Here is a 26,887-nt window from a genome sequence, read left to right on the forward strand (position 1 = left end):
GACCTACTTAGAAGTTGGGACACACTATTCATTTCCAAGGTGGAGGACACAGAAAAAATTTCCTGGACAGCTTTCAGTGAAAATCTGAGTCAGTTTAAGCCTACTTGAAACAGTTTAAAAATTCATTCATGTTTTAATTTTTATTATTACAAAAAGCAGCATTTGTGCCTTGCAGAAAGTTATAAATTAAGATTAAAAAAATAAGAAAATGATAGCACCGTATTCTTACCACCCATAGATTACCACTGTTAACACACCTGTGTGTAGATCCTGAAAGCTTTTTCCATGCATATATAAATATACATATACATATTTTTACCAAAATGAGACGGTGTGCTGTTTGTAACCTGCTTTCTTTAGTTAATAATCTCCATCTTTCCTTGTCAATAAATTTTTTTCTTGTCTAAAACCCAACCTGTATTCAAATTTCCCCTCCTTGTCCCCAAAATGTCCTTTACAGTGGTTTATCCAAACCAAACTCAAACCTAGGACCCTGCATTGCACCTATTTATTATGTCCCTTAAGATTCTTTAATCTAGTGTTGCTTCCTCCCTCTCTTTATTATTATTATTTTTTATCAAACACCTTATTGAAGAGAACAAGGAAGGCTGAGGTTTTGTATGTTTTTCTTTTCTTTCATATTTTATTCTGTACATAAACCAGATTTTTAGGAAATTGCCCAACTTTCTGCTTTATCTTCACCTAAAGAGATACTGCCTTAATGGTATAACAGATGGTCAACAGCTTAAAAATACAGCTTTTAGTCTAAAATGAAATCTGTAAACCTGATCAAACATCTCTGTTTTTCTTGAATTTCTCTTTCCCACCCTATCTCCCAGTACCCAGAACAAAGGAAAATTATTCAAAATGATCTCAGGCCCTTTGATAAGCTATAGTGATGAACAAAACAGGCATGATCCCACATGGAGCATACAGTCTAGTGGGGGACTTAGATTTGAAATTAATCATTAACATTAAATGCTTAATTAAATGATGACAAATACAAATACTGAGAAGGAAAAGTATAGAATACAAGGTGTTGGGGTGTGAGAGATAGCTCATGGAAGTATGTTAGGGAAGCCTTCTCCTGAGGAATGAACTTTAAATCAGTTAGTTGAGGGGAGACCAGGGGGAAGACTGCTTCAGGCACGGGGAATGGCATTTGCAAAGGTGATGAGATTTAGCAGTAGTGCCTAACATCGCTGGGATGAAGAGAATATAAGAGGGAAAATGGAATGAGATGAACCTGGAAAGTTAGACAGGGACCAGCCCATTCAGAGGCCACAGGCCATGTGAGTCATTTGGGGACTTAATTATCTAGGCAAGAGGAAGCAGTAAGGAGCTCGAAGTAGAAGAGACACAGAGTCAGATTTAGGTTTTATTAAGATCTTGCTGACCATTGTGTAGAGAGCAGATTGAAGAAACAGGAGGGGATACAAGGAATCAGTTAGAATGCCACTGTGACTGTCCAGCTGAGAGATAATGGTTTGGCCTAGAGTGATGGTTGGAATAAATCAAAGAAGAGTGATTTTAGAGATATTTAGCTAACTAGGAAGTGGAATCAAAAAAACTGAGGGACTGATTGGATGGGGAGGGGTGTGAGGGGGTGAGGGAAGGGGAGGCACTAAAGATAATAGAACGGTTTCTGTACAAGTGATTGCAACCCAATTCAAACTAGCTTAAGCCTAAAAGGAAATTGATTGATTCAGGTGCAGAAAAAGTCCTGGGAGTAGCTCAGATGCTTCAGGCATGGCTGGATCCAGGAGTTCAGATGATGCCTCACAGAGTAGATCTCTTTCTGATTCTTTATCTACTGCTTTGGCTTCACCCTCTCTCTGAAAAGCTCTTTCCACATGCTGGCAGCTCCAGGTTCACGTCCTCACAGAGTAGCAACTCCAGCAGAAGAGAACTTCTCACTGTTTTCAGGAAATATTCTAGAATTGAGTTTCATTGGTTAGTCCTGGGTATCATGTTCACTCCTGGGGCTGAAAGGCAGAATCTGTCCCTCTGAAGCAAATAGATGCAGAGTGGGAAAGGAAATTTGAGGAGCTGTTACCAGTGCAATGGTGAATGACTGCTAAGCAGGCGAGAATGACAGTACTTATTACGGGTAACAACTAGGATTTTTACAGGCACAACTGAGTGGATGGTGGGGTCATTTGCTGGAGGAAGAGTATAATGTCAAGGAGAAAGATCACAAGCTCAAATTTGCACCATGTTCTCTTTGAAGTCTATTAAGCTTATCCATGCAGACGTCATGCAGACAGATGGATACATGTGTCTGAAGTTCAGTAGAAAGTTCTTGGCAGTAGGTCAAGGTTTGGGAGTTATCTGTGTACAGAGTATGGATGAGATCACCTGAGGAGTGTGTCAAATGAGAAGAAATTTAATAGCTGAGTAGAAGAAGATAAGGTGGCTACAGAGCAGAGTGAAAAAGAAGGGCTGGTCAGCCAATTAAAAGCAAACCTAGTGCAAATGATGCCGTAAAGTCCAGAATGTTTCCTGAAGGTAAGTATGGAATGTCTAACTGTGTGTCATACGTCTGAGAGATAAGATCAGATGAGGAAGTGTCCGTCAAACATAGCAACATGGAGATCGTGGGTTAGTGGAACAGGTTTAGATAGAGTAATAGGGAAGGAAGCCAGGTTTGGTAAGAGGCTGAAGAGTGAATAAGAGTTTAAAAGATGGTAAAGATGAGAAGTTCGCTATGAATGGGTGGAGACTGACAAAATAATGGCTAGAGTAGGAGATGGAAGTCTAAGGAAGGATTTTTGTTTTGTCTTACTTTTTGATAGAGACTTGAACCTGTTGAGGAAGAATTTGGAAATACACAAGCTGAAAGACAGAGGAACATGGGATCCAGAGCACAGTGGATGAAGAGACCTTATAACAGAGAAGGACCAACTCCTTCACTGTAATTGGAAGGGTAAAAAACAACAACAGCAAATGCTGTTGCAGGAACATATGTGGATCCCATGGCCAGAAACTGAAGCCATTTCTATATGAAATCTATTGTCCCTGTGAAGTAAGAAGTCATCTCCTTTAAGTGAGGGAGGGATCTGAAGTGTAAAGAGTAGAAAGACTTGAAACAGAGTTCAGGAAAACAAACTGGAGATAGAGCAGGATCTCAGGGCAGAGCCTGAACTTGCCTTCACCTGGCCGATGGGTGACTTCCCCCAGCAGTTCTTGGCAGCCCAAGTACTGAACCTGAGGTGAACAGTTGGCCAGTGGATGTGATGGAGGAGCACAGTTAAAAGGAATGGATCGTAGAGTAAAGCCCCATCATAACATGACGCATATGGTGTACAGTGGAGAGCCTTGTTATGCCTAGGTTAGTGAAATGAGAATGGGGCCACGTAGAGAACGTCTACTGAATTCACATCATCACAGGATGCGTTCTCATGGGGCTTCACGGAGTGTACAACCTAATGGATGAAGGGATGAGCCGTGGAAGCCATGTTGGGTAGGGAAGGGGTGAGGAGAGGAGGGGACTGAAAACTGGGGTTGACCAGAGGTGGTCTCCGAGGCTGGAGAACATGTTTGAGAAATTCAAAGGGCTGAGCCTCAACAACACAGAGTCAGCCTTAGGAAGGAGAGAGAGTCTTGCGCCATGAAAGCACACTGACCTGGGTACTGGAAGGTCCCAGCTCCATCACTCATTAGTCACGTGGCCTTGCCTCTGCTTCAGATTTCCAATTTAAAAATTGGGGATAATCGTATCTTTCCTGCTCTCCTCACTGAGCTATTGTCAGCAACCAGCTGAAGTGCTATTAAAGTGTGAGCTATATTAGAAAAGAGACCCAAAGGTCTCTTTTTTCCATTGTGGCAGAGAAGGGTGTGTGGAAAGGGAGGTGGTTACCCGAGGACTCACCGCTGCCTAGCGCTGGCCTCACATGTGTGCTGTGCTTAAGTTAGGAGAGGAAAAACAAACTTTGCATGCTCTGCCTTGAGCTGTTGCTATTTACTAAGAAGCTGTTTTTTAGCAGTGCTGTGGTTCTATTTTTTTAATTGTCTGTCTTTACTCCATAACAATCCAACCTTCCTGGATCATTCACACATGTTAAAACACTAGATCACGGCCCGCCGGCTGTGGACTGATACTTCAGAGTGATACTGTAGAGGAGAAGGTAACCCAGTCTCTCTCCAGCGTAGGCTCGATAGTTTTGACCCTTTATCCCCATTCTTCTCTCTCCATTCTCATTTTCCCATTAATCCCCAACTCTGGGAAAAACCAAACCAAACCCGCTTCTTCTTGCAGTTGTCTCTATGGCACCCCTACTCACCCCGTTGATCAAGCCCAAAACTTCGGAGTCATTCTTGATTCCTGCCTTTCCCTGATATCCAGTTTATTGACGGGTCTGATTGAGTCTAACGCCAAGAAAACTCCACTTTCATGATCTTTACCACCAATGTCACAGTCCAGCAGCCGTCAGCTCTCCCGGGGACAACAATGCTAACCTCTTACCTGGGCTCCCTGCTTCCATGTTTGCCTGCCTGTAGTCTATTCTCCCCACAATCTAGAGCCACATTTTTCAACGCCCAAGTCTGACGTCACCTAGAATAAAATCTGCCCTCCTCCTCTACTTTGCTCAGACCACCCTAGCCCTCCTTTGAGTCCTTGAACTTGCCAAGCTTGTTTTAGCTTTTGTTCCTTTGCCACAGCTGTTCTCTTGCCTTGGAATGTTGTTCTCCCTGATCCTCACATGGCTGGTTCTTTCTTGTTATTCAGATCTCAGATTGCCACCTCTCCAGACAGTCCTTCCCTGCCCACCCAGCCAAAAGTAGGATAAATGATTTCATCTAACAGAAACATATCCAGCCTTTTCCCTGTTCTTTCTTGCTTATTCCTCTTTTCCTTTTTCACCCTTAAAAAGGTCCCTTTCATCTATCTCTTAATTTAGCCTATGGTTTATAATAAACATCACTGAGAACTCCCTAAGTACCACCTGTGTGACTAAATTAGTGAACATTGCCTTGGGGAACAAAGAGATGCCTCCCTCCCCCCTTTTTTCTCTCTTCATCCCTCCTTCCCTCCTTCTCTCCCTTCTTCCTTCCCTCTCTCCCTTCCTCCCTTCCTTTACATCATTAACTCACAGGCTCCCATGATATATCAGAGTCATATTTCTAATATAAAGGCAGCTATGGTATAAAGACTCAGGCTAAATTCTATTTTCCTCCTATTTATTTGTTTCTGAACCTCAGTTTTCTTATATTTGAAGTGGCAATAAAAAGTATTATTTCACAGGTTGCTGTTGAGTGAGATGGTGAGTGTATCAGTTATCTACTGCCACAGTAATGCTGTGTAACAAATTACCTCATAACTTATTGGCTTAAAACAGCAATTTATTTTTTTCTCATTCCTCTATGAATGAGCTGGGCAGCTTTGCTGATCTGGCCTGGGCTCATGCACATATCTGCAATCAGCTGTCTACTCTCATGGGGCTAGCTGGTCTGGTCTGGGATGGGCTTCAGCTGGGGTAACTCATCTCTGTCCCATATGGTCTCCTGTCTCCCAGCAGGCTAGTCTAGGCTTGTGTTTCTGGTGGCAGCAAGGTTCCAAAAGGGAAATCAGAAACCACATTTCAAGTTTCTGCTTGCATCAAATTTGCTACTGTCCCATTGTCCAAAGAAGCCACATGGCCAAGCTCAATGTCATAGGGCATGCATATAGGGAGGTATGAAAATCCCATGGCTAATAATGCAATTAACCCACCACAATGAAATCAAATCATGATGACGTAGAGCCTTCTCCTCTGGGAAGCCTCCCTGACTTCCCTCAGCAGACTTGCACACTCTTTTTGATATGCTTCTAGTGTAGAAATTACTCATGCATATGTACTGAATCCCGAACATTCTCTAGACTGGAGGTGCTGAGGTGCTGCACGCTCAGCAGTGAATATAACAAAGCCCATTACACTGTAGTGGTGGAGGACAGAGAGTGAATAATTATAAACACATGAAAATACACATAATTCCACATACTGATATATGCTTTAAAAGTATTGTTTTGTAGCGCTTTTTGAGTATGTCAGTCTCCCTCAGTATGCTGCAATCTCCCTGAGGACAGGGATCAAATCTCTTCATCTTTGCGTCTCCAGTCCCTAGCACGGTGCCTGGCCCAAGCGGTGCTCAATAAATAATGAAACTGCAAGTGGGCAAGAGAGCCCTGCAGAAAGAATCGCCCATAGAAGCCATGGTCATGAGAGGTGTGAAGCCAAGAACCTTGTCATGGCAGTAGCTGTGCATTCTCAGGCGCGTATTTCATTTGATTCTTATGTATTCCCACGAGAAGACACAGGACTGAGTTTTCTCCCTGACACTCTTCTCTCTAGATAAGTTTCCATAGAGACTCTCCTAACACGGATGTCTATTACCCAGCAGTGATTCTGACCAAGGGCTCTGGCATCATTTGCCTCATTTTGCTTCTCTCCTAATCCAAAGAAACCTTTGCTCCCCACTTCTCTGCACTTATATGTCTCATCACAGATGACTGTGGTGGCGAAGTCAGAGAGGACAAGGGCTACAGGGACTTGGGTGCTTGCCTCTTCCGTTTGGGATTGTGAAGGCAGAAGTCAATCGCTTTGAGCAGAAAGGCTCCACATTATCCCACCTCTCTCAATCTGAAGAGAGAGAGACTTGGACTACAACTTACAAGTTTTGCCATTAATCATTAGAGTCCCTCTTCAACTGACTTGGTTCTAGACCCTCTATTTATATGTTATTCAGAGCCTCTTTCTGAAGACTAACATGCCTCCCTGAAGACACTGGTTGGCTGAAAAAGTACTGATGTGGCTACTTGACAGGTTTTTAACTGCTCAGCCACTGAAACATCCTTTTAAGGTGTTCTCATAGCATGCATCTTGGCAGAAGGCAGAACCTGCCTCCCACTCTAGAAACTGAAGAGTCCAATTCTAGTTTTCTTTCTGCTCACTGGCAGGGGTGGTGTGTGCATGAGACCAAGTCCAGCCAAGTGCTTCCAGCTGGGGCAGTGGAGCATTCCTCCCTCAGTGATCTAGGTAGCAGGGGTAATAGCACCAGAAGGAAACAGGGTCCTATAAATAGTAACAAGTGGGGCTATCTGTTTGGGGTCAAATTATGTCCCCCCCCATTCTTATGTTGATTATTTTATCCCAAGTATCTCAGAATGTGACCTTGTTTGGAGATAGGGTCTTTGCAGAGGTCATCAAGTTAGAGTGAGGTCATTAGGGTGGGCACTAATCCAAAATGACTGATGTTCTTATAAAAAGGAGCAATTTGGACAGAAAGATATGCAAAGAAGGAAGACAATGTGAAGAGAAATACAGGGAGAATGCCATTTGAACATGAAGAAGGCCATCTATAAGCCAAAGAGAGAGGCCTGGAACAGATCCTTCCCTCACAGCCCTCAGAAGGAACCAGCCCTGCAGACACTTCAATCTTGGCCTTCTAGACTCCAGAACTGTAAGACAATAAACTTTTGTTGTTTAAGCCACCCAGTCTGTGGTCCTTAGTTATGCTAGCCTTAGCAAACCAATACACCATCCCCATCAGAAAATTCCTGTAGCACTGTTTTGGCTCTGGTCCTAGCCTCTTTATTTTCTTGGTTCTCCATCTTCCAGGTTTTTCTGAATCAATTAAATATGTCTTCAAGAAACTTTTTAAAATTAAAACTCAGCCAAAGTTTGTTGTTTCCAACTAATACAAATACCATGTACTGAAGAGTTTTCCCTCCATAATGGACTCTGGGTTCATTTTTCTTCCTCTCTCTTAAAGAAACAGTTCCTGCTTCTGAGCTCCGTGGTCCAGCCAAGGCTTTGTAGGATTGGCATATCTGCCCTTCCTTTGTGGTCAGTGGGCTTTTAACAGATCTATCCCCACTCTTCCCTTCCTTCTGATAACACAAGTGCACTTTTCTTATATGACTCTTCTTAAGGTTGGCTGATTTGTTGACCCTCTTAAAACAAGCAGGATCAGAATACTATTCAAGTCATACTACAGAGGGAGAGATGCGTCCTCTGAAACATGGCATATTCTGTAAATATCAGTAGGCTATCCCCAGCCGCAGCCCCTCAGAGGTACATCCCAATTTTATTCCTGCTCTAGAGTGTGTTATGAGTAAGTACTCTGTTGTCTTTACTTTGGGTTTAGTCACATTAACAGCATAATTAGAACACTTGGCTTGATAATACACTTTGATACAACATCCAGATTAAATCTACAGTAATAGTGTTCCATTCCTCATAAATATATGACACTGAGACTATGTAACAAGTGGTTGCATGAAACTGCCTTATCTTATCAAAGGTTTGCACAAGATCAAAATGCTGGTGAATTGAACATTTATTTTCTTGGTTTTACTCTGATATTTCACAGTTCAAGAGATAAAGGAAAAAAACAAAAAAAACACCTACAATAGAAGTATATTATTCAGCCCAGGCACTCTTATTTCAAGTTCAAAGCAGAGAAGAGGGAAAGAGGAAAAGGCCAACAGAGTATGATACCAGTTTTTGCCCCTACTTCTATTTCCTAAGAAAAGAAGCAGTGGATTCACTTTTGTTAGGGAATAACGATGTGCTCGATATAATGCTGACTACTTCACAAATATCATCCAATTTAGTTCTTGCAACCACTCTCCAAAATCACCGCTATCATTGTTATTCTCATTTTATAGATGCTACTACACATGGAAAGCAGAACATGTTTTCAGCAACCCCTAAGAAAGCCCAGAAGTAATAGTGGTCCCTTTGCTCCAACGGAGTAGCTGGGAATAAACAGCACAGGAAAGTCAAGTTGCTCCTCTGAGAAGTCAACAATGCTGACTGCACCATCACCTCTCATAACCCTCTTCTTTCAACTTGATTTGTTGTGTCCATTTTGAGTGTCCAGGCATTTTGTTTCTTTTCTACTCTCCTTCTCTCTGACTACCTCTTCTATAGTTTATAGTGGAGAGTTTGGTGTATATTCTATAGTTATTGATGGTTATGGCTCCTTGTTCTCCCTGGAGCAAAAGATAGTATGGATGGCATGTAAAGCAAATAGTTATTTTCTTCCTTTCACCCTTGTTCCCTCCCACCAATAATGATCTAATGGAGTGATCTTGGACAAGTCAATTAACCTCTTGAAACCTTGGTGATTTCATTTTTAGAGTAGAGATGAAGGTACCTTGTGTGTCTGATGGCATGAGCATGACCCAGACCATCTCTTGAGCCTCTCCTTTTTCCATACTAGGAACTATTGGTCATAGCAAGTATACTCTCTCTCTCTTATGACATGAATAATTAATTGCTAATCCAATTACATGCCTTAAATAGGGACATCTTATAGTGAGCATTCTTCTGATTGGCAGTTATAATTGTTCAATAGCACCAAACTTGGGGCGGTAGGGATCAGACATCCCTGACTGCAGGTTCACTCTGCACGTGTCACTGGTCACAGTCACCCAAATGCTGTATTTTAAAATTAGTTTCTCAAATCTTTTTAATTTCAAAATTACATAGGGAAAAGGTTTTGCTTTATAGCACCACTAACACCAGGGCACAAAGCACACTTTGACCTAGAAGGGAAGGGCAAAGTCATTTGGGAAGTGAAGTTTGACCTGCTCTCATTCATTTTTTTATCAAGCTCCTCTATATTGGAAATTCCAAAACCATCATGGGATATTCTCTAGGAAATATTCATGGTTGAGATATTTGAACTTACTGTTGAATACATGAAACAGAAGTTATACTTGGCTTCTCTGTTGCTGGGGTACAGTAATAGTCCTCCCACTGGGGGCACTTGTTCGGAGCATGGATTTGAGACTGTGAACCTGAAAGGGGTCTCTGGTGGAGGTGAGAGGCTGCTGCATCTTGGTGAATGCTGTAAGTTCCCATAGTGCAGGCTGAAGACTTTTACTTTCTTTCTTTCCATGGAAAAGAGGAGGCGGAGTCAAATGACAGATGAATACTTCTCTATGTAGCAAGGGGAATAATCTACTGCTACAATGACAGCTCTTTTATTAGACCTTCTTTCCTTTTGGAAAAATAGAGGAGCTCTAGGTCTTGCATGGTGGTGACAACCAAAAATATAAGCCTCCAGTGATGCCAAGTTTCCTAGTGAGAAGCTGTTAGTCTCTCTTAAAGAAGATGATGGTAGTGATAGCAGTAGGATTACCGATAACCACAGCAATAATATATACTTAACATGAGCGAGGCATGTATTATGGTCCATGAATCTTTAAATGCTTTATGTGTGTTAACTCATATCATTCTCACAATAACCATATCAGTGAGATGCAATTATTATCTACATTTAACAACTCTGAAAAGTGATGCACAGAGACCTTCCCCAAGGTCACACAAATCCTGGTAGAGTCAGGAATTGAACCCAGGAAGCCTGGTCTGAAGCCCACATGTTTTAACTACTACACAGAAGACCAACGGTCTCCACCTCCCCCAGGATCTCCACAGTGCCATCTCTGGGCCGCCACTCTCAACGGTAGCTCCGAGGGTAATTCCTGCCAGGCTTACCGACCTCGCTGCTAGTGGCTCCTCTCCTTGGACACAGTCCTGTACCAGGGACCACACTCAGCAGATGCTCCACTGGGGAAGCTTCTGTCATTGGAAGTGGCTTCCATCACTACTTCTTATCATGGCTGCTGCCAATGAGTGGTGGTTTGGGGGCATCTACTCCTGCCAACATCATTTTTAGGGCCCTCTTTGTGTCTGCTGCTCCTATGACAATATCCAGCTGCCTCAGTCCTTGTTAGCAGCACCTCTAAACTGTAGCTCACTGAAGCTTCAATGCCACACAGCTCTTTCAAGGACCTTACCTGAGTAGTAGAGTAGCTTAAATATGGCATCGAGGAAGCAAGTTTACTTACCCCTCCATCTCCCTTTTTTTCTTTGAGGCATAGCACTGGTCCACCTGGCTTATCAGACCCAATAATTAGACCTGTATATTATACTTGTATAGCTGTGTGTCTATTACTTCCGAATTTACAAAGTTGTTTTTAAAATTCATTATCTCATCTAATCTTTACACTCACCCTGTGAGACTATCATGTGCTCCATTTTAGAGATGACAAAGTTGAGGCTCAGAAAGCTTTCATGCCTTTCCTAAGATTTTATACTAAAGCCAAGGGTAAATCTAACCTTAGAGTGTTAATTTCACCACACCATTATCAAGGCTATTATCAGTCCTTTAACTCTTTGATTTCATGGGCAAAATAGTATCTTGTTGTTTTAATTTATTGTACTTTGATTATCCCTGAGGCTATTTTCTACTTCTTTCTTGCCAACTGCCTATGCCAATTTTTTTTTTCTTTTGGAGGGGTATCTTTTCTGAATTGACTAATAAGAATTCTTGCTATCAGGGAGATACTGATTCTTTATCATGTTTGTCCTGTGCCTTTAACTTTTATATTTTTAGGATGTACAGAAATATAAAACTGTTAGGTTGTCAAATTTATCCACCTATTTCTTCATAGTTTCTGTCTTGGAAAAGGCTTCTCAATCCAAAATTATATACATGTTTTTTCTACTTAGTTTGTAGTTTTACTTTTCTATTTAATTTTTTAGTCCATCTGGAATGTATTTAAGTATATAATGTGAGTTAAGGGTTCAACTTGACATTTTTCAGATGAACAAATAGTGATCCCAGCACTATTTATTAAATAATGTGTTCATCACATATTTGACCTTCATCACATATTAAGCACAGCATCTAATGCCTTGTCACCTGTTCCTCTCTAGATAGAAGAGCCATGATTCTGGGCCCTAAATCAGACTGCACAGACTGAAAAAAGATGCTTCCTTCAATTATAAATGTGGTGTGTGTGTGTGTGTGTGTGTGTGTGTGTGTGTGTGTGTATGTGTGTGTGTGTGTATTTCAGGACTGGTTCTCAGTATCCTAGGGTTCTCCAAACTAGAGAGGCATTTTCTACCTGTGACTTGTGTTAGCGAATACCTAGAATCTGAGGTTGATTTAGTGGCTGTTCCCATTCAGAGAACTCTTCCTTATTTAAGAAAAGTTTTGCTCCATTTAACACAGGGTTTTGTGGAGAAGATTTTGCAACCCTCATTTCCTTTTAAGGTTTCAAATCATAAGAAAATGTGGAAATACATGACAGCTCAAGACCTAAGCTACTGCATGTATAGAAACAGAACATCAGTCTGGGGAGTCAGAGACCAAATGTACTGGTCTTTTAAATCCCTGTGAAATACCCTTGTCTGTGCTATTTATGGTCTGTTCAAGCACTGAAAATCACAAAACGTTACCCCTGAAATGGATCCTAGAATCTTCTAGTCCATCCTCCTTGTTTTCACAGATGTGGAAACTGAGACCCAGAGAGCTTACATGACCTGCTCAATAGGTCAGAACATGGGTTAAAAGAGGGGGTCTCAATGCATGACACTCTGCCCCCACCCCTTTGCTTAACAGCTCAGAGTTAATTAAATCAAGCAATTCAACTGACCAAAATTGTATTGACATCTAAAACTCAAGTCAGGACACAGGCTGAAAGTTCTTCAAATTTCAAGAACTGTTCAAATTTGAACAGTTCTTCAAATTAATCCATTTAAATACATCTTGGATTGAGAAAATATATACTGTAAATAGCTATGAGTAAACACTCTCCCTGCTTTCTTTCTCTTTCTGTTTCACCTCTCTCCTCTCTCTCTTCTTCCTTCCTCCCTATCTTCCCCCTTGCTCTGAAATTTCTCCTGCCAGAAATAAAGTTCGCTGCACAGGCATCTTATTGGAGCCCTCACGGTACATTTGGCTGTAATGATTGTGCCTCTCCGATGCAGGACGCAATTATTCTGCTGCCTCTTCTACCAAGCTGTGGTTATAGGTCCCAGAATTCAGGCAGGACTAAGGCAAAGTGAAGTGGGTTAAAGCAAAAAGGACCAGGGCATGCTTATGGATGCATGCATAGTCCAACCCATCTACCCAGGACCTCAGACAAGTGAGATTCAAAGTCCTTCTGGCACACGCAGTAGTCACCTTTGAAAAGGAAGGCAATGATGACTTCATTCACTCAGACAGAAAAGGGGACCAATGGGACTCTTAGTGCACAGAACTGGATGAATTTGAATGCTTGGTTCGCGTACTCTTTCCTGTTGGTTCTTGAATGATCTACTTTTATGTGTCTAGCTAATTCTTTACGCAGTTATTTTTAACAGGGTGATGAGTACCCAGAACTGGCCACTCAAGACAAAATCTCAGACGCTAGTCCACACCTTGACGCTCCCCTCACCCGCAGTCACCGTCATCCAAAGTGCTGTGCTTCTCGAGGCCTTGAGTCTCTTTTGATATAGTTTTACTGCATGTACTGTATTCATGAAAATATTTTTTAAATTTTAGTTATTTTTAACATTATAAAAATGGTATTCTCTGATGACTGAGATATTCTTCAGAATAATAAAGGAGGGCCAAAGCACATAGATGAGGCAAGATCAGCCAAGATGGAAGCTGAGTGGTGGGGACATGGAGGAAATTATAGTATTTAAAACTCTCCATATAAAAATTTCTCAAGTTATCAGGCTGTATATAATACTTTGGGACTTTTTTAAACTAAGTATTTTATTGCTAAGAATCATTCATATTGTTACTTATTTTGATTTCTGTATGATATTCCCAATTGTAAATAGACCAGTGTATTTGAAATATTTTTGAATACAAGAATTGAAGCAAAAGATTTTTTTTTTTTTTTTGCGGTACGCGGGCCTCTCACTGTTGTGGCCTCTCCCGTTGTGGGGCACAGGCTCCGGACGCGCAGGCTCAGCGGCCCAGCCGCTCCGCGGCATGTGGGATCCTCCCAGACCGGGGCACGAACCCGTGTCCCCTGCATCAGCAGGCGGACTCTCAACCACTGCGCCACCAGGGAAGCCCAAAAGATTTTTAATTCACCTAAAAATCCAAAGTAAAAATATTTTCCTTTTTCCCCCAGACTTTAGTTATCTTGATTTTTTCCACTCTTCTCCCCAGTTCTGTCCCCTGCCTCCCAGATCTCCTCTGCCACCTCCCAGTGTTCCATGAAGTGGATCCAGCTCACCGTGATCTCAGATCAGAACCTTGATGTTTCAACTTGACTCCAATTGGATTGGTTCTTAGTTACCATACAGAGCTTGGCTTCTTGGAGGTGTTGCCTCCAAGTACCTTCTCCCTTCCCTGCCTCGGGCAGTGGAGGACCCAGAAGAGCTCTAAGGGAGGGTTGGGAGGGTGTTCTCAAATCTCTGCGGTAGCATTGCCCCTTCTGCTACAAATAGCCTCACTCTTCCAAGACCCATCTCTGAGGGCTCCCTTCCCAGGAGCTGGGCCCCAGTCGGACCTAAACTTTCAGTCTTTCATGCAAAGACTGGTCTAAAGAAAATCCAGAGAAAACAGAATATGTCTCTCTCTCTCTCTTTTGCCCTACTCAATGACTTTTCCATCCTTTTAAATATTCATCCATGGAACACAGACACCACTTTCAAATGCGCTTCTAGGCTGCCTTCAGATTGGCTCGCACAGAGACTTAGCAACAACCTTCTTTGCAGGGCATCACGCTTGTTGCATGTGACCCAAAATGCTAATCATTTCCTTCATTCACCAAATATTTACTGGCTGCCTATTATGTGCCAGGCACCACAACAGGCTTTGTGTGTACAGTGGCAAAGAGGATGCAATCTCTGCTCAAAGATCTCCCCATTCAGTAGGGGACACAGAGAAGTACATGAGCAAATGTAACAGAGGCACTTGCCAAGTCAGGGCAACATTATGACCTCCGTGGGCCCTAATACCTTTGTATTCATTGGACCCTTCCCCTACAAAAGTATTAAAATTATACGCAAAAGTTCTACGCTAATATTACATATTAAAACATTTCTTGTAATTTTAAAAGAACATTTTTATGGGCTTCCCTGGTGGTGCAGTGGTTAAGAATCCGCCTGCCATTGCAGGGGACACGGGCTCGAGCCCTGGTCTGGGAAGATCCCACATGCCGCGGAGCAACTAAGCCCGTGAGCCACAACTACTGAGCCTGTGCTCTAGAGCCCGCGAGCCACAACTACTGAGCCTGCGCTCTAGAGCCTGTGCTCCGCAACACGAGAAGCCACTTCAATGAGAAGCCCGCGCACCGCAATGAAGAGTATCCCCCACTTGCTGCCACTAGAGAAAGCCCGGGAGCAGCAACAAAGACCCAACACAGCTGAAAATAAATAGAAATAAAATAAATAAATTTACTAAATAAATAAAAGAACATTTTTATGCGCTCTTAAAAGTGTCATGAGTCCTAGACTATCTATCTACTGTGCTTAATGGGAGACATTGGCCTTGCCTGTCATATATATCTTCTTCTCTATTTTAGGATAACTCAGCCCCACCTCTTTATTCCTTCTATCCCTTTCTGAGAACAAGGATCTCCCATATGATGGTAATCCTACATTTGGTTTCCATCCACTGAAACTTTATATATTTGCAAAGAGTGGCAATGAAATCACAACTTTATATATTTGCAAAGAGTAGCAATGAAATCACATTCACATTTTTTAAATTTATTTTATTTTTTACTTATTTTATTTATTTGGTTGCACCAGGTCTTAGTTGTGACAGGAAGACTCCTTAGTTGCAGCACATGTGCTCCTTAGTTGCGGCATGCGAACTCTTAGTTGTGGCATGCATGTGGGATCTAGTTCCCTGAGCAGGGGTCGAACCCGGGCCCCTTGCATTGGGAGCGTGGAGTCTTAACCACTGCGCCACCAGGGAAGTCCCTGAATGTCATTTTAATTTATCATGATGGCAGCCACTTAATATATCTGTCAAACAGTAACAATAGCCAAAGTGTGTTGACTCCTAAGTATGTGACACTAGTCCACATTTTGCAGAAATGAAGAAACGGAAGCACTCAGAAGGGAAATAACTTGTTCAGGTCCATACGACTAGTAAGAGGCATAGCCAGGATTCGAACCTGTAAGGCTCCAGGGCCTTAGCCACTATGTTAGTTGACCTAGGACACTATTGTATGAGACATACCATCCAGGCTATTTTCTACCCAATTTCTCATCCTTTACAAAACTGCAGACTGCCAGGAGCCCACAGCACAGGCTGGGAACCTATACTTAAGGCAAAAGTTCTAACTCTTTTTATAGCATGAAGCTGCCACTGGGACTCATTTACTACCTGAAATGTTTCTGTTTCAGGGAGCCTATTATGAAAATACAGGAGCCATGCTTCCCCCCCGTGTGCCCTAGAGCTCTCTCCTGTAGCTGTCCATGGGCTAACTGAATGAGAAGCTGTGATTCCCCCTCCCAGTCCTCTGGACCTGCTAAAACAATTTAAAATATTTAAGTCCCCTGAACCTTTGTCCATATTCTTGAGCACTGAATTACAAAAAATACCTCCCTGGGTTGTGTCCTCACCAACAATATAGATTCACAGAAAAGGAATTTAGGTAAAAAAGATGATGTCTTAAATTCTAGGCCCACAACGCCAGAATAATCCTTGTTTGCCAAGTAGAAATTTATGTAATCATGAGACTAAAGACACTTCTTATTTCCAAAATGTTACTGCAACCAGAATAATAGTTCTCCCTAAGTAGGTGCCAAAAGACTTTTTCCTGAGTCCTCCTAAGTGTTTTAAGTTGATAGAAAATTATCCTCTTGAAATTATACAGTCAGCTCCAGAACCATAGCTGTGCAGCATGGGAAAGGAAGACAGGAAGCAAACATTTCAACTGAGATGTACATCATGGGGGAAGAAAAGACATAACACCCTGACCCATATACACCATTTTCTGGTCCAGAAATGTTATTTTCTTCACAAGAACTTCAGTAGAGAATCAAAAGCAATGATATAAAAATTGTTATTATTTTTTTTCTGTCCAGAGGGACAAAGCTTGAAAGTTTGTCATATTTTTCATTCATACAGCTTGGGGCCAACAAACACGCTGTGACTGGATAATATCAAGAACAATGAATGGAGGAAAATATGTGAAAGATGACCCAGAATAGTCCCTCCACAGTGGCATTTGGGTAACCAGTAACGAGCTGACAGATAAAAGATCATGTGACCGTCTCATACAACATGGTCTCCTTTCTTAAAAAGACCCCAAAAGTTATGTGTTTATTTTTATTTTATTTTTTTTATAAATGTATTTATGTATTTATTTTGGCTGTGTTGGGCTTTCGCTGCTGCACGTGGGCTTTCTCTGATTGCGGCGAGCAGGGGCTACTCTTCGTTGCGGTGCGCAGGCTCCTCATTGCGGTGGCTTCTCTTTGTTGCAGAGCACAGGCTCTAGGCTCGCGGGCTTCAGTAGTTGTGGCACGTGGGCTCAGAAGTTGTGACTCGCGGGCTCTAGAGCGCAGGCTCAGTAGTTGTGACACATGGGCTTAGTTGCTCCGCGGCATGTGGTACCTTCCCGTCCCAGGGATAGAACCAATGTCCCCTGCATTGGCAGGCGGATTCTTAACCACTGCGCCACCAGGGAAGTCCCGAAAAGTTATGTGTTTTTTAAACTAAGTTTAAATTCCATGGAAGTCTATCTCTAAGTCACTGGACTCTGGGTAAAGAAGAGTCTGATCACTTAGTCTGAGGTCCTGGGATGGGATTCCAGGCTCGGGCAAAGGCTTCGAGGGCGTGTGGATAGGTAGATTTTCGCCTTTCAACACATAACTGTAACCTGATGCACTGTCTGAGTTTATTTTCAATCACATACACAAGGGCTTACTGTGTATAATAAGCTGTCCTCTGAACCCATTTCCAGGAAAAGATTCTCTGTGTGTGTCACCCTGCATCACTTCCTTTGCTACACAGTGACTATGAGGACATCAGGACCCAGGACCAAGTGTCAAGCGCCAATGATGGGGCGGGTGGGGGGGTGACATTTCCGGTCCTCGTTACTGTTTGTTTTAGTGTCCCGTCCAGTCTGGTCTCAGATGCATCACTCAGAATTTGCGGCCTTACTTCTACTTTCTCACCTGGAATGAAAACCAACACACATTTCACCGAGTCATCCCTCCTTGTTAGAAAAGGAAGGAAGAAGAGAAAATTCTGTCTCACAGGTCAGGTTTCTATCTCAAGGTGGGAAAACTTGGTAATTTATACTTAAAAGTAAACAAGCTACACCACATTCAGCTTACGAGGTGTGTAAACATAAGACGGGCGATTCTAATTTTATTCCTGGTACTGTGTTCACCTTCTGATTCAACTCTTGTCTTTATTTTGAAGCAAATGAAGCCAGGCCCCCAATTCCACCTGAGACCCTGTAATTCCACTGGGCTTTTCAGAAGCGTTAGGGTCAACACAGGGACATGAATTTGAACACAAACTCTAGCTATATGACTCCAACTAAAATGTGAGGCAGAGAACAGCTCCGAGATTCATGGATGTCAATTTACTTTGAGGAGAAGCTGGATAAAACTTTGAGTTTGGTCTCAAAATAGCCTGGACAATTTTAGTTTTCTGACAGCATTTGGTGGCAAGCCTGTTAAAGAACACCATCTTGAAATTTCCCATTTGTGTGCTGTAGATAGCAGATCATCTGGACACACCCAGAGCTTCAAAAGCATTAATCACCAAAGCACACCTGGCATGGAACAGAGCTACAAGGAGAGAAGGAGATAGAATTTTTATTTATTTATTTTATTTATTTATTTTTGGCTGTGTTGGGTCTTCGTTGCTGCGCGTGGGCTTTCTCTAGTTGCGGCGCGCGGGCTTTCTCTAGTTGCGGTGCGCAGGCTTCTCATTGCGGTGGCTTCTCCTGTTGCAGAGCATGGGCTCTAGGCGCACGGGCTTCAGTAGTTGTGGCTCATGGGCTCTAGAGCACAGGCTCAGCAGTTGTGGAGCACGGGCTTAGTTGCTCCGCAGCAACAACTGTGGGAAAGATGTGGGATCTTTCCGGGCCAGGGATTGAACCCTTGTTCCCTTCATCGGCAGGCGGATTCCCAACCACTGCGCCACCAGGGAAGCCCGGCGATAGAATTTTAGATGGACCTCATACTTTGTGTTTTGTGCCGCTTTGATGAGATAACAACTTGCCTCATTGCTAAGCCAGAGAGGCCTTAGGGTACAGCGGTTAAGACATGGATGCTGGAGTTATGAAGACTTGATTCTGAATCCCAGCTCTGCCATGTACTGGCTGTGTGAACATTGACAGGTTCCTTAACTTCTCCCAGCCTTAGCTTTCTAATGAGACAGAGTACATCAGGACTAGCATAGTATCTGCACATCTCGGGGCTCAGGGCCCTTCCCTTCCTCCTCTTTCCTTTTCACTGAGTATTAATAAGGATGATACGTATGAAAGTACTCAGCATGTAGTCAATTCCCACAGACTATCGGTCTGTCTTTATCACCCAGTGACGTAGGACTTAAAATTATTATTTCATTATCATTATTTGAAAAAGGCCATTTTAAAAGTTGCTGTTTCTGATTCTAGCTATCAAATCACTTTGACGTAGGCACTTTGACGTGGGCTGAGCTATATGAGAGGTTCAGTTGATGTAAGGCTAGTGCTCACCCAGGGTTCACATGTAAGCATTGTAAGAGGGTATTCCCTGACTTAACAAAGTCTTAGTGCTTGACTGCTATTGGCAATGGCATTAGACAGTGCACTCCTTTAAGTACCAATCCTGTACTTATAATGGGATTCGGGGGATTCTTTGGAGGTTGAAGAGAAACAAGGCTCAAAGTCCTTGTTTTAGATACTCCAAGTTATTAGAACGTCTCTGAAATACGGAAGTGTTTTAAATTGAATTAACTTGGCAAGAAAAGTCATTAGGGTGGGGCTCAAGGGGAAACTCACCATCAGGTACATTCAAGTGCCTTCAGTTCGAGAACAGGGTCAAGATGGTCCAAGAGGAGAGCTGGTCTGGCACTGACATTGTCCTTTCCCGATTCACTCATCTTCATACAGTGTCCAGGCCCAGTGGAAAACAGCTGAGGATGTGAGAAAGAGGACTGATCACAAAGACTTCCCCTGCTGGAACCCCACTTGCTGTGGCATGGAGCCTCATAGCTGAGTGGAACATGGCACTCTAGGGAGAAGCACTCTGCCCTGCCGACTTCCCCGACCCCAGATGATTGGTGGCAGCAGCCTTTCTGCTTGCACTAGACCGATGGACTAATGCTTTCAGTAGAGACACAGCAAGAGCTGTCATCATCTTCCCTGAGTGAATGTGGACTTGGGTCCTTTGTGGACTTGGGTTCTTAGTCTCCTCATGAGCAATGGCCAGCAAAGAAAGTATAGACTTCTCTCCTCAGTGAGCACAGGGGATTAAAGTTATTAAAAATTGAACTTGCAAAGAAATGCGAGGTTATTTCATATTCCAAACTGATGAAGCAGGATATATTAGTGACGCCTAGGTGCATTTGAGTTGGCAGTCTTCATAACATCTGTTTCCAAGTCCTTCTGCAAATTCTTAAACTCAAGAATTTGTGAAAATGGAAAATTGCCAGGAGCTCACATCTTAGAATGAGTTACACCTCTTTACCTTACTGCCTTCCAGTCCAGATTTCCAAACGAGGACTGTGCTGAAATGGAGGTTAGGGCCACAGGTAGGTTAACTTATCTCTTGAGCTGGATAAGTCATTTCCCTTTGGTGACTAATTTACAACCCCTTCCTCCCACTAGTTTGACCTTTGGCCAATTTCAATTAATTATAGAAACTTGTATTGTTTGAGGTTCCTGGTCTTAGAGACAGAAATGACGTTTCATTGGAGTGATCCTGTGTCTTAGCATTCTTAAGGAAAGATCCAAACGAGCTCATTAGAAACGAATGTGGTAGATATTCTTGTGATGGTACCAGGAACAAGCCACGAACAGGAACCTTCATCCCAGCTTTGTTTAATACAGGCTCAAAGATACTATCTAAATTGATTGGTTGTATAGCAAATTTGTCAGGTTGTGTATAACTTTAAATGAATGGCATGACACAGGGAAAAACCTTCCTCATTGTATAAAGATATGGTCATAGAATTGGCAATTTTATAATCCGACCCATATAGCATTTTTTACCTGATAATTCAAAGCAATTCTCAGCATCAATACTGACTTTCATTATACTATCAGTGGGTGGGGAAGGTACCAAATATTTGCTCACCAGTTGTGTACCTTAGCTTCCAGCATCAGCTGTGAGAGAAAAAATGGAAGGGAAATAGCAGAGCCTGAGTTTAGACTCCTGTCTCTCAATCCGTCATTCCCACCAGCATCCTCACATCAGTCTTGCTGGGCAGTTGAGTGGATGTGATGTAGGGAACGGTGTGTACTCTTGTGACATGCTTTCCTGGTTCTTAGAATTTGGCTTGGGGTGGGGCTTCAGTCCCAAGGGACACCTTCTTTCTGTGGGCCTGAGAAGCTGTAGCAGGATCAAGCTCTCTAGTCTGCTGGGCTTGAATGAGCCCAATTGGAAGGAACTCCCAGTGTGACCACAATGCCGTTAAGACATTGGACATTCTCCTATTCACCTATTAAAATGTCTCGGGTCTCACGCTTCCTAGATGCCCATTGACTAAGTTCTTTAGGGGATTTAGGTCAGACACACAGACCTTAGCAATCGTCTAAACCAAACCCCCTGTTTTACTGACAAATGAACTAGCCCAATGTCACACAGATGATGAATGGCAGGTCCATGACCAAGATAGTTTTATGCTCCTTCTATCACCTTACTCTTCCCTATGTAAAGACAAATAAGATATGACTTTTGTCCTGGAGGGCTTCACAATAATGGAGGGGAAATGAGACTTCATGCAAACGAATGAATATCCCGGCAGGAGAATACGATAGAGAGGGGCAGAGAATTAACAATGCTGAGCGCCTGCAATGTACAAAGGGTTTCATTGCACATTTTCTCACACAGTCTTCACATCAAACTTAGGAGGAATACATAATCATCCCATTTTATTGATAAGGGAACTGAGGCTCAGAGGTTCTGCAATTCTTTATCGGCGCGTGCATGGAACCGTGATCCATCTATAGACCTACAGCCCTGGAGCCTCAGGGTCAGTAGACTCCCAAAGAGGAGTGGTCCAGTCGGAGAAGGCTGCTCAGAGAGGCGAGGCTGTTGGTTTATTGCACTTGCTTAGGTGCAGAGAAGCTTCAGCAGATGGAGGAAACACAGATGGCCTCCTCACGATTGCGTCACCACCCAGACAGGTTGGAACCAGTTACACACCCACTGCTCTGCAGTCTCCAATGTAAATTGCCTAGAATATCAAGCCTGCCGAAGAGAAAATTTGCATCTTAAACCTGCAGCGGCCTCATTTACAGATGATCTATTTTGGACGACGAGTTACACAATCTATAATGGGGAGTTCCCGAGGATGTAGAAGACCCTGATGTCCCTTTTCTGAGTTGTAACATTTCACGATGAATCAGCACAGCCATCAGTAAAGGGGCAAGGTGACGGACAGCTGGACACAGCTATATACAAGTGCCAAGGGAGAGTCAGGCTGAGCAGGGTGAGGACAGGTAGGCTGGCACGTATGTGCCAAGTTTAAGGAGGAGGAATATCCTGAACGATGAATTTGAAAGATGTGCTTGACAGAGAGCAGGGAAAAGCACTTGAGGGAAGGTTTTGAAATGAGAGGAAATCCCATGTTTAGTTGGGACAGAGAACACAAAACAGAGCATGGGAGCTGGAGATGAGGCAGTTTGGTAAGGAGTAGACGTTGGGAAGTTGAGAAATTTATAAATTCAACCACATTACCCTTGATCCCCTGCACACAGAACCTTCAAACCTCCTCAAGGACCCCCTTTCTCTCTGAATACCTTTGCATATGATGACTCTGATACTGTCATATTTCCTTTATACATGAGGTCCTGAGTTTGTGGGGTAAGTCAGGCCTGAGACTTTATCATCCCCTTTCCCTAACAGAAGAAGAGGTTCAAAGCAACACATCAACTAGACTCAAATAAAACCTGAATTTGAATTTGATGAAGGAGCTTCAGGACACACAGAGTGTCAATGCGAATGTGCCCAGGAAATTAAGCTGTGAACTGTCAATGGGCAGAACTGCTCTGGGAGGAATCTCTAGGAGATACATGTTGGATGGGATCCCACATTTCCTGAACTCCTGGTGGCTGTAAAGGTGCAAACCGGAACTGGCGTTTAAAGCAAAGTCTCTCATGCAGGAAGAAAGTGAAAATACTCTCCCTGAGGAAGCTCTGAGCAAATGGAGTGACCCAGAGGCAGGTGCTTCAGACTGAGATGGTAAATATCCTGTTGAACAACATAAGAGACTTGGAATAGGTCGGTGGGTTCATTTCGGAAAAAAAAATAATGTTTGCTGTGTGCTTTTCTTTTTTCCTGACTTCTGGTAGAGAGAGAGAGAAGGCCAGAAGCCTTGATCCCTGGGGAATGATCAGGATCATCAGGGGAATAAACACTGGTGCAGGCTGTGTCCTGCACGGACGTGCCCGGGTAAGGGGACAACGTGGGGGGGTGGAAACCCAATTTCTCCCATTCTAATGTAAGGGCCGTGAAGGGTATGACCTTGAGATCTTGGTGTCTTCCATATCTCTCATATCTAGAACAGTCCTTGACACATAGAAGTTGCTCAAGAGTATTTGTTAACTGAATGAATACGGAAATAAAGTGGTCCCAGCAATATGGTGTCAGGCTGGAGGAGCAGGAAGTAATGCTCAGGAGGCCACACCCCCACAAGGAGGCCACACCCCCACAAGGAGGCAAGGCCACCATCGAGGCATTCACGTTTGGTATCTAGAGTTAGAGCTCCCCTGCCCGCAGTTAGGAGACCTGGCCTGGGTGGAGAAGCCAGGAGCAGGGGCTCAGGATAAGGGATGGGAAGGCTGGCAGACACTGCTGGGTGCTCAGCTGCCATGCTGCCCTTTTTCCTTACCAACCCCATTCATATTTTGTTTCTTCAGGTGGGAACGCACCTCACCGAAACCCCTGCTTTCCCAGGCTTCAGGGAAACTACTGCCACTCATGTTGGGCCATTGAGACATAATTAAAGGTGTGCAGGGGATTTCTGGGAAAGTTTTGCTTTCCTGCTTCAGGGGTTGCCCTTAATTCTTTGTCCTTTCCTCTTTCTGCTGAGAGCAAAGACCTGAGCTTGGAAAAGGGGCAGCCGTCTCGTGACCATTAAGCAACAAGAATAAGGCAAGAGCCTTGTGTTAAGGACAGAGGAAAGAAATACTGAAGGGGCCTGGAACACTGACGACCTCACAGAGCCCTTGGACTGTTCAACGCCAGACTGGAAGTGTGAGAACGACATCCCTCCTTCTGTCTGTCTAAACCACAGCAGTTAAGTTCTGGTTACAGGCAGACATACCCAATTCCTAACTAAGACAATAAGCAACCGCCAGGAATGTAAGCCATCTAGGAATGTTTAGAAATACTTGAGGAAGAGACAGGACTGTTGTATCCAAGATGGAGACTTGGAATAAGACTGATGACCATTCAAGGACCTGGTGACTCCTCATGACGCTGGGAGACTTGGGTTACAAAATAAAGAATTTTCCAACAGTGAAGCTTTAGGAGTTACTGAAATACACTATGCAGACCGTCTGTGGACTCTAAAATATGTGCTTTTGGGATTTCCATTCTGACAAGAACAGAAATGATGTCTTAGTTGAGCAATGTCTGAAAGAACCATTTGCCTAGAACTTCATCAAGCTTGCACTGGTACAAACCAGTTTGAGAACTTCACATTCTTTCTGTTGCCCAATGCCATTGAGTTGAAATGAACCAATTTATTTTGAATGGGTGCTGTAAATTTGAGCTCTAAATGACTGGTTGGTAATTTTAGTGTCCATGATCTAAATGGACCCTATGATTGTAAGGAGGAACAGTTGATATAATCACTGTCATCAACATAACAAGCTCATTTCACACGCTAACACCTTGAGTTTGTTGACATTATTGGTAACTATGCTACACATCTATTCTGCTTTTCACAATACTGGTGTGAATTCGTGTCCTGAAGAGCTGTGGGCTCTCTGAAGTCTATTTGGAGACTTTTTCTGCCCTTAGCAGTCCACACAGCTAGAAACAACAGGGAGGTGTGGATTGGTAGGTATATTTTTAGTTGGATTACTTCAGCCCCAAACAGGGAATGCTTCAGGCAGTAAGTATCGAGGTACATCTGATTAGGACTCATAAACCTTGTTTAGGACTACTCATATAGCTAAGTGGCTAAGTGGCGTGTCTACAGGTGTGTGTGTGTTTTGGTGGGTGCCCTTAGGTGACCCACTTTCATACGAAAAAATAATATGTAATTGTGGCAGACTACCATCTTTATTCTGTGGAGCTTCAAAATTTATTTTTCAAAAGGTTTTTCGCTTTTTCACCACAGGTCTGAGATGTAGTTAGATGTCCTATGCCAAATACCCTACTCACATGAGCAAACTGAAAGTCAGCTTCAGTATGAGGCCAGTTTTTTTTTTTTTTTTATAAATTTATTTATTTTTGGCTGCACTGCGTCTTCGTTGCTGCACGCAGGCTTTTCTCTAGTTGTGGCGAGTGGGGGCTACTCTTCGTTGTGGTGCGTGGGCTTATCGCTGTGGCTTCTCTTGTTGCAAAGCACGGGCTCTAGGCACACAGGCTTCAGTAGTTGTGGCATGCGGGCTCAGTAGCTGTGGCTCACGGGCTCTAGAGCGCAGGCTCAGCGGTTGTGGCACACGGGCTTAGTTGCTCCGCAGCATGTGGGATCTTCCCAGGCCAGGGCTCGAACCAGTGTCCCCTGCATTGGCAGGCGGATTCTTAACCACTGCGCCACCAAGGAAGCCCGAGGCCAGTTCTTGATTATTTTTGTAAAAGGGTCAGAAATTTATAAATTATATTCAGATTTGCAGAAGTAAACATAGATTCTTCATCTTCTCTCTCAGATCTTATCTTATTCAGGAGCTCTTTGTTTTCACAGGTAGCAGAGAAAAGATAAAGTTACCATTTCTGGGTCACTCTGTCTCTGCTATTCCTTGAATGCTCCAGGCCTCTGACACCAGGTGACCATTTGGATCCTTTTTCTGCTGCCCGTGCTTGTCTCTAGTGTGAGGTAGCTTATCTCATTTGCACCTAGCACTTGAGGTAGAAGTTTGTGGTTCCTGCCACGGTCACCTGACCTGAGGACTCAGCATCATGAAATAACCTCCCCATCTTACCTCTCGGACTTTGCTCTGTCCTTCTCGGGTTCAGTGGTCTATAGCACTCCTTGATTCTTTTACTGAAACACATGAGAATTCTGGGGCTCCATCCTGGCCATGTAGGAGAGTTTGGGCCTTTCTAATTCTCACCCAGATGGTCCAGTGCTAGACTGAGAACAGGGAGCTCCCCTAAAGGGCTTCTGAATTCCCTCTATTTATCTTGAGATGTCTGGGCTATGTCAGCCTACTCTCAGGGTTTCTCAAACCTTTTTCCACCCAGAGTTTTCATCCTGAAGGTTAAGTCACAATCCTCAATTCCATCTGGCCTCTCTTTTTTTCTCCTCCTTCTTGGACTCCTCCCTCTGGAACCTGATGGGTTTCCTTAATTTCCCTTTCAGTCAGGTGAAATTTCTTCTTACATCACATCTTCCTTCTTTCTTTTTCTAAGGCTCATAAGTAAAGCTCTGGAGTCCAAGTCTACCAGGCTTGACTCCTGTTAAGTAAAGGGAAGCTTTACAATGTAGAAGGTTCTTTTCTTTTTCAAAAGCTTGGCTTTCAAGGTTACTGTCACACTATAGACTCAGAATGTCAGCTTTTCAACTCAGAGCTAAATGACAACTTCTGAGGAGTTTTAGTGTGTGCCCACCCTCTCTTTCTCTGTGGCAATCAACTGTAAAGGCCCAAAGAATTTAGGAAAATGGGATTTGCCAGGGATTCATGTTTGAAGGGAAGAGGAAGAAAGACTAGTTTAATATTTAAAAGATATTCTCTACTGAGCTGACGGGAGAGCTAACTGTTGCCCGTCAACTATATGCCAGGCACTGTGTTAAGTGCTTCTCATGCTTTCCT

At 43.3% G+C, this 26,887-nt stretch overlaps 1 long non-coding RNA gene across 3 annotated transcripts in view; it reads right to left on the bottom strand.

Annotated features, from left to right (window-relative positions):
- Positions 1-26,887, bottom strand: part of LOC307184593 — a 417,717-nt gene that overhangs the window by 22,971 nt on the left and 367,859 nt on the right. For 2 of the 3 annotated variants that reach the window (XR_013827760.1, XR_013827762.1), the window contains exon 6: positions 19,739-19,872. The exons of the other annotated variant lie outside the window; for it this stretch is intronic. This is a non-coding gene — a long non-coding RNA (uncharacterized lncRNA). The remainder of the gene's footprint in view (positions 1-19,738; positions 19,873-26,887) is intronic. 3 annotated transcript variants of the gene reach the window in all.

This window comes from Stenella coeruleoalba (assembly GCF_951394435.1).
Source record: "Stenella coeruleoalba genome assembly, chromosome: 3".
NCBI classification, from domain to species: Eukaryota; Metazoa; Chordata; class Mammalia; order Artiodactyla; family Delphinidae; genus Stenella; species Stenella coeruleoalba.